At 37.0% G+C, this 9286-nt stretch overlaps 1 long non-coding RNA gene across 1 annotated transcript; it reads left to right on the plus strand.

Annotated features, from left to right (window-relative positions):
* The first annotated feature begins 3067 nt into the window (after positions 1-3067).
* On the plus strand, positions 3068-8278 carry LOC128805082 (uncharacterized). The gene is made up of 3 exons (XR_008436273.1): positions 3068-3145; positions 6459-6505; positions 8045-8278. It is a non-coding gene; the product is annotated as an uncharacterized LOC128805082 (long non-coding RNA).
* Positions 8279-9286: the final 1008 nt, after the last annotated feature.

The raw sequence follows: 9286 nt of genomic DNA on the forward strand, positions 1-9286 counted from the left end.
GTAATACAGCTAGAGGTGAGAGGGGAAGACTAAAAAGTCTTATAAAAGCCAAAGACATAAAAAGCAATGAAAGGGAAAAATGCAAAATACAATGGTAAAATAAAAGGGGAGGACTAACTAGGCAGATGGTCTTAAGGCAGAAAAGATCTGTGTGTTTCAATGGATTGCAAATTTACTGTAAATTAGTAGCATTATTTATGATTTGCACAAATAAATGAGGAATAATTCCTTTATAGAGGAAAATGCTGCAGTGAATTACAAAAGTGCATAATGACATTATTGCAGCTGTGATAATCTAAATTACATTCATGGGGCTTATAAAACATCTTACCTTTCCCTACAACTTCTGCTTTATTAAGCGGAATAATGCTTGTAAGACACAGAAGGTAATTATGATGCTTTGTTTGGCATGGAAGACATCTGGCATACTGCCTCTAGGATTGGGCAGTGGACTTAAAAAAAAAGGATTAATAGGAGACACTTTAGAGGACAGGAATATAAATTATTAGGGATGTGAAATAGACATCAAGGGAAAGAAGAAACTGAGGCAGCAGTAACATTTGGTTTGAAATACTAAATGAAAAGTAAAGGAAATGTCACAGTGATGAAGTATACTTTATGATTACTAATGGTAAAACAAGAAATAATAGACTTATATTGAAAAAAAAAAATTATTTTGTTTAGTATTAGCATGAATTTATCAAGTATCTAGATGACTATCAAGGGAGGTTGTAGGGTCTCAGTGCTAAGAGACAAGAACAAGAAATGAGATAGTGGATCTTCAAGTCAAGTGGAGAAGTCACACATCACAGAAAATGACAGCATTTTCCTTGGAGCATGACTATTCATTAGGCATCCTGTGGGTCCGTCATGTCTCTCTGTCATCACAGAATAATTCCAGGAAGTAACTGTGATTCCCATAGCACCACTCAGCTGACTTGGTATCTGCATCAACCATTCACAGCTTCTGGTATCTGGGCAGTTTTGGTGTGTTAACTGTGACTTGCTCACTCCCCCTACTCAAACAGGAGAAAACGAGATGGAAGAAAGTTTTTTTGGTCAACCTAAGAACAGAGAGATTACTTACCAGTAACTGTCATGGGAAAAGCCTTCTTGACTTGGGCAAATTCATTTTATTTATTGCCTGTTTGAATATATATCAATGATGATATAAAATATGATCAGGCTAAAATCCCAAAACCTACTTCTTACTCTCCTCTTCCCAGGCTCATTTCTGGCTTGTCCCTCCATCACACAGCACTGAAGGGTTTGCATTGTGGGTTGTGGTGAGTTCATAATAGCTCCTATCCATCACTTCTTCCTCCTCTTGCTTTTCTACTGCTCCAGCATGAGCTCTCCACCCCTGCCACTGCCAGTGTTTTGACACCTGAGCCCAGAATAGTAGAAAAGACAGTCCTGGACCGTTATAACTGCCAGTTTTGTAGTATCATAAGAGCAGGGTAGCTACAGGTCATCAGTAATGTGTGTCAACCTTCAATAATAAAGGCAAGATTGCATTGTCAGTCCCTCCTGGAGAGAAACAGGAGTTAATCGATTTTGGGTGCGAGATAGGAACTCCAAATTACAACTGTACAGGTACATCTCTCTAAGTTTCTGTGTCTCTAAGAAGTTAATACACCACTGCAATCTTCCTTTTTGTGACTCTATTAATTACATCTGTTCTCATTGCTCATCTGTTCAGTTCTTCAGCGGCTCTTCAGCAAATTTATGTCCTCCAGCAGAAAAACTTATCTCAATCAGATAAAATCAGATAATCGGAAAAAAAAAACAACATTTTAAACAATTAAGCTATTTTAGACAATCATAGATAATGAAAACAAAGGTAATTTTCTGTGGAACAAGTATAGAAATTTAAGAAGATGTCTCAGATTTATAGGGAAACAAATTTTGGGTATTTCTCCAGGACAGTTCAGTTCCTGATTGTGATATTCTGTGCCAGGTCTTCATGATAAGCAGATGATTTTCTGAATTGTAGATGATTTAGTAGTTTCAATGGAAATATTATTGTTTATATTTTTCCTACTATACACATACATTCAAGTAAATATGAGGAAGCATATCATCCTTAGATATGTGCCCATAAATTATGAATAACTCCACTTTTTGCTGACTTCCCATAAAATTATATGAAGATTTGTTTTTCCCTGTAATATATGTGTGTATACCAAGTAACAAATCCGTATATGTATTCACATGTGTTATATATGCATGAAGTATTTAATTCCTGGAAAGAACAGAGAAATTAAAAATTAAACTTAAAACCAAGCTTTCAGTTAGGCCCATTTATTCTTTTTGGAAATAGACATAGTCTTTAAAAAACAGAGTTTCTTGATTTGTTATTTAGAACATGTAGAATAGGATTATATGATGGTCTTACCTTTTCTTCCTCTATATTCTTTCCTCTTTTTTTGGCAAGAGCTCTTATTCAAACAATAACTGAATATCCTTTGCCTATTGTGCTTAGGGTACTCCGTAAACTTATACAGAGACTTTATGATGTGAAAATTTCGGCTATTTTAAACCCTGTTCTCGTAAAACACTTTTTGTATACAGGCATTATAGAGAAAAGTAGCACTTTTGACCACAGCACCCAGCTATTCATTCTTACACTCTATTACACTGTGGATGATTTAAGGTGAAGGGCTCAACTCTGCTGCAATGAGTCACATAGCAGGTTAAGCAAACAAAACTCTAGAGTAAACATCTTCACGCTTCAGAAAGGACAAAAGCTTTTCTTTCTTTTTCTCTCTATCAGTGTATCAATTTCTCATTCTCAATGCTTACCTGAAAAAAAACACTTTACTTCATTAGTTGTGTTCCTATGGAGCCCTCCCTGTATTGTTATTACTTGATTTCATAAGTCCTTTATTGAAGAGGCATGAGCAGGGGAAGTTGCTAGCGAAGGAGTGAAAACAGACTCTATATTTAGTATCACAATCTCTTAACACCATTCTAAACAACAGCAGATTTCAGTGGCCACCATAATGGACATTTTTAAATCCGTATTTGCTCTATGCTGTTTGTGCTCTCCCTTCTCAGATAGGTCTTTTGAGTGTGGTAGAATCAGAAGCATTGCAGTGGTGGTGAGCACATCTTACACAACTGATCCAGCTTCTTAACACAGGTTTGGAAAACACAATATTTCTCATTGATATGGCAGAGATAATGGGCTTGAAGCAGTGTCTGTTATAGAGTAGATGCTTACTTTCATTTATACTTTGCAATTTGCACCCTTCAATCTGCATTGCACCTATATGAACAATTTAAAATCTGAAAATTATTTTGGAAGATGAATCATGAGGCTAAAAACCTGTTATTGATAGTTCTCCTGTAGTCTAATACTCTTCCTACGTATAGTTGTAGAGAGCAAAGAGTCAGTTGCACGTCAGATGGAAGTGTGGAAATGGAAAATGTTTGCGAAACTCAACATTTTTAACTAAACCTCAGAACTTTCTGAGATTTTTTTTACTATCTACTTGTCTATAATATAACTATACATTTGTAATCTAAATTTTTAATGTTGCACATGAATGCATAATTATGACCCTATTAGACAAGAATTCAAACACTTCTCTCAAGGTCAAGGGAAATGGAATGAGATTAATACTGCTGAAATAATATTTAGTATTTTGATAAACCTTTGGACTGTTTTTTGGTAAAGGAATAACTACTTCAAAATACTTTGTGATGCTTTCTTGGATAACAGTGTATTTGATATATACAGTATATTTACAGCTTATATTTTTCTTTTTTCTTTTAAAGTCTTCTTAATAGTTCAGCTGCAATAGTTCAGCTGTAGCTGCTAAGCTACAGCTACACTTTGATTAGGCAAATAATTCCATTCATTTTACTAGTACAGTTCCTGAAGTATAGAACAATGTAATGAAGCCACAAAATTTGCACTGATTTATACTATATGCACTTCCTATTTTGAGAATAATTTTCTATTACTTCCAGGTGATATTGCAAGCAGTAACTTCAGAGTAAAACATATGTCACTCAGGCTATCAAACCTGTCAGTCTCCCGTCTTCATACCCATTTTGTTTTCTGGGCACTTTTCACTTTGATTTGGTAGCATAGCTCATATTCCATTTCATTATGGATTTAATTTAATAGCAATACATTAGGAGTGAAAAATACTGTCATTTGAAATTTGTATTCAGGAAATATTGTATTGTCATTGAGCGCAAGGAATCAAATTTATGCAGATTTCAATCACTACTAATGAAGGCTTAGAATCAATTGATCAAGTGGTGGGTTATTCCTGGCTGGATGCCAGGTACCCACCAAGACCACTCTATCACTCCCCATCTCAGCTGGATAGGGGAGAGAAAATATAACAAAAGGCTCATGGCCTGACAAAAGGACAGGGAGAGATCACTCACCAGTTATCATCACAGGCAAAACAGGCTCGATTTGGGGGAAAAAATTAATTAATATAATTGATTGCAAATTTGTCCCCATTTTCCTTGTAGGCCCCCTTTAAGTACTGAAAGGTCACCATAAGGTCTCCCCTCCTCACTCCTCCCTATTTTTGATAGAATTTTCCTCACCTATTGACACAAAACTATTACACTTTAACACTATGTCATGGTTGGACACTGGCACAATGCCAGCGTCCCCATGAAAATGCACCTTCCCTAAATAAATGCTGTGAGATGTTATCAGGAACAGAGCAGAGCAGGCCCAAGCTTAATAACAAAGGAAAAAAACTTTATTAAACTACTACTAATACAGAAAACACATAAACTAAATCTAGGATGAAGACTTTTTAAAACACCCCTCCTCCTCCCAATTTCTAAAAACACTCAGCCATGAAACATCACCTGGGATTCTTGATCAAATTACCACCCTTCAGGTAATCCATACTCAAACTATCAAGGGAGAGAGAAGTCTCTCTTGCACCACAGACCCCCCAGGAAACACAGCTGTCACCCTGTGTTTCCCTGTCACACATGGCAACCACCCGGAAAAAAAAATCTGCCAGTGTGACACTCTCCTTTCCATGTCACAGTGCTCTCACCACCGTGCATGGACAGACTGCTCATAGGGCTCCTTTAAGGATGCTTTGCCACGGACCCAAAGATACAACAGTTCAGCTTCTCATCCTGGGACTACAGTCCCCCCCATTTTCCCCTGGGGCCGAGGGGTCCAAAAACAGGACTCATCTTCTTCCTGAAGACAGAGGGTATCACCATTCCCTCTTCAGCTTTCTTCGTTTCTCGCCATTCTTGTGCTGTTGAAGCTGAAACAGGTCTCCCTGGGTCACCACTGCATCCCCCTAAAATGCAGTCTCTATTGCAGGAGATTCTAGTTCAGTCCATGGCTTACAAGAAAAGTCCAGCCAAAAGCTACTTCATAATCTCCTCCTACCTAAATATTTCTTCTTCTACCATCTCAGGTCCCGGACTATCTCTCTTCCACTACAAATCAAGGAGGAGTAATACTTTTAAAAAGCCCTCATTTCCTGGAAAGGGTTAAAAGTTCAGACTCTTTGAACGGCTGATATCTCGGTCCGGTGTTCCGTCTCCCACGCTGGACATCATCCCCCCTTCTCCTTCTCCTCTGCCGGCAAATTTCCAGGTGCTGCCAGGCTCTCTGTCTCTTTCCCTCTTGGGGGGGGGGGGGGGGGGGGGGCAAAGGCATCTCCACTTCTCTCCACCCTTCCGTCCAGGAGCTGGCTCGGTTCCAGACCCTCAGCCCCTCGGCCTACCTGGACAAGGCCGCGTGGCTTCCCCTCCCCCACCCAGCTGATGGCTGGGCAGGGGAGAGCCTGCACTCTCTGACGACCGGAACCAAAAGACACAGTTCTCCTGGGAGTTCTTGCTTTTAACCCCCTGTGTTCTCAGAGGCGTGTCCATACTTTCAGTGGTCACTCCAGGTGCCAATATCCAAACCTGACCACTGATTGGTTTGACCCAACTTCCTGGAAAAAATTCACTTCCATGTCAAACCACGACACACTTCTAACTCCTATTGGTATAATTGGGAAATTTAGAACCTGTGACCTGATGAACCAACTTTGTGAGCACATATGCGCATGTATTTGCCTAACAGAGAGAATGGACGCTGAGGGAAAACAATAGAACTGGCATCTCATAAAGAAATAATGTTTCTTTACTGGAAAATAACTTCTAAAATATTAGTTGAGTGCCAGGTTGGGCTGGTCTTTCTTCCTCTTTAAACTTAACATCTACTCTAATACTTCTTAAGCAGCAATGGGAAAAATTTAAGCTGTTATGAATTAAAAAAATATTACAAAATTAAAGTAAATTTATAATATACATTACTTATTTTGTTAGCACGTCAGCAAATGAATATGTATTGTTTCAGTTTATACTCCTTTCTTTTATAATTTGTCATGAGGAAAAACAAACAAAACACAAGATATTCCAGCTCCTTCATCTTTTTATATTTACTTCCTTTTTTCTCAAAGGTTCCTTATAAATATAAAGATGAAACCACTTCTGTAAGAATAATGTGGTAAGTACATGATTTGTTTTTTATAAAATAAAAAAATCTGGAAACACTGAATATTTGAAAGCTTTTAACAGAAGAAAAAGCAAAAACTTCAACTTATTTTAAGAAACGCTGAGTTACATGTACTGTATAACATATGTTCACTGGTATTTTGGCTTCTTCAGAAGCCAGAATGCCTGTAATATAATATTTTTTGTTAAAAGGGGAAAAAAAATGAGAGATGAAAATTACTATCTAGAAAATCTGAACAGAAGGATTTTTGTTTGAGTTCATATTCTAGCTGAACTGAAAAGGAAGAAAAAGGGAATGATCATAAAGAGAAACATATGGGAGACAGTCACTAAGCTACTGAGCAAAGAAATATAGTTCTCTCCCTTTTAAGTTTCATCCATGCATGATTTTGTCACTCTTGTTTAAGAGTTATATATTTCATTTGCTGGAGATTCAGTCCACTTCAGAAACCAGTAAAAAATGTGCCATGCCAAAAGGCAACATTTTAGGTGTCTGAAAATCCCTTTGCACTGTTTTCCATAAAACTGTTCCTTGGACAGCCAATCTCCTAAGCAACAGATTTAGGACCTGATTGGCTTCCCTCTACATGTCAATAAAATTTTGACCCTTGAGGGCAGAACTAGGTCTGCAATCCTGGGGTAATTATGATTAAGAGGTCTTAAGTAAACAGCTTTCCATTGAGTATTATAGTCATCAGTTTTTCAAAGTCTCCATTCCATGGTTATGTCTTTCATTTTTTCAAATTCCAGCCTTTGAGACATACTTAAGTGTATAGAAATTTGCAATGAACTTTTGTGTATAAAGCTGTTTCTGTCATGTCTTGCTGAATTACAATCTGAAGCAGCAATTGGATTCCAAAGCATAAAATGTATAATAGACTGAGCCAAAACCCCACACAGTTTTGAACCCCATGTACTTATGTACTACCTTCTCAAAGCCTCTGCAAATAGGGCATGAATTTCTGTAATCATAAATGTTGTCTACATATATTTTTTATTAACATCTTAATAGAAAAGTCCTTGAAGTCACGTTGGAAAATGGCATTGCTTTTATCTAGAAATATCTTGAAAATAATAGTGGTGTTGGAATTGGAGTTTTTAGGAGCACAAAATTGTGTTAAAAATATTACCAACAAAACATTTTATGACAAAATTGCAAAGAATATGCTCTACTGTCAAACCACAGTAGATAACTTGTCCTTAAAATAAGCTGTTGGTAGAATCAGTTAGTTTCAGCAGAGTTTTTTGGTAGTACTCAGCCTAAACCTACAATTGGGCAGCTATCTAAGCATGGCTTATGTATCTAAAGTCATATTTATTATTCTATTTTCTGACATTACATTCTCTTGCTATTAAAGCACATCTTCACAAACCAAATGACTGTGGCTCCTTGGGATTTAGAAGCGCAATTACAGTGAGAGCAAAGTAAACACTGTTTCGATTACCATCATTAGTGAAATATGTGGGGGGTTTTGCAATGTTTTTATAATTAAAATTTTGTCTAAGTTAGCTTTGTTTCCCTTGTTATCAGATGATTGCAAGCCTACAGTGAAGACTGAGAAATTTCTAAACAAGTTTTCTTTTGATTCATAAACAATTTTCTACTAAGTAAACAAATAATATTTTGCGCACTCAGTTGTTTGATGTACAAATGACTTGGAAAAATTATACTTCTTTCCCTGGAAACATACCTTTTTGAAGAAAGTAAGTGAAAGAGGCAATGTCCCCTTCTTATTAAAACTTTGGAAAATAGCTGGAAAAATCATTGCTGTAGTATATATGGTTTCTTTTTTGGGAGGGACAAAAAATATCATGTCCTGCCTACAGGACTGGGAGCTATACTTTAATGTCATCCATCCTATCTCCACTATGTCTATGAGTACTTCACTTTTTTGAAGATGGACCATGTGTGAGATAGGGGGCAATGGAAGTTTGTGTAGCTCATGCTATCTCTGGGTCATGGATGGGCAGACTCAGAGCTATTGAAGTAGTTCAGTCTTCCAGGATGAAAAGAGGTATTCCTGGAAATGACCTCTGAGGGACTGTCAGTGTTTCAGTGCTCCAAGTGGCATACATTAAAGGATTGCTTAAATTTTTGGAATATGGAAATGAAGAGTGTAGTTCTTAGTTCAGTAGAGTTTAGCACCCATAGCTGACATAACTACTTTGGCTTTATTCTGATATCGCTAAATGCAGACTGTGGCTCTTTGCTCCTTACAATTTTCCTTTAAGTAATAAATTTTAAATTACTCCTTACAAATAGCTTTGTTTGTTTACTTGACACTTTTAGTCAGTTTCAGAGATACCTTTCGAACAAGTGTCTTGTCACCATGGATTCATTTTATGTGCACAGCAAAGGAATTGATTGGACTGAACTAATTTTGTGTTAATGCTGCTTCCACCTGTACCTCTTTATATCTTCTGCTTTAATCAAGGATTAGTTAGGAATTGGTAGACACTAATTTTTTTTTTTTACAAAATTGTTTTAAGATTTCAAGCTGCAGACAACCTTAGGGTCACTTTAGGCAAAGTTTATGTCTTTGTGCTTAGAGTTCTTTCAGAGATAAGTGGAAGTCTTACTGTTATTAGCTACAGTGGTAATATCTATCAATGTGATGAAGATTGGCTAAATGAGAAATTTTACTTTTTAAATAGTTTAGACAGACAGAGGGGGGAAAGGGGGAAGAGAGGTAGATGGACCTATGTGGTACAGATTAAACTTTTAAATCCAAAATTTAAAACTTTAAAATTATCACTGAGGTGCTTTCTAGAT

Source organism: Vidua macroura, chromosome 3 (genome assembly GCF_024509145.1).
Source record: "Vidua macroura isolate BioBank_ID:100142 chromosome 3, ASM2450914v1, whole genome shotgun sequence".
Taxonomy (NCBI): domain Eukaryota; kingdom Metazoa; phylum Chordata; class Aves; order Passeriformes; family Viduidae; genus Vidua; species Vidua macroura.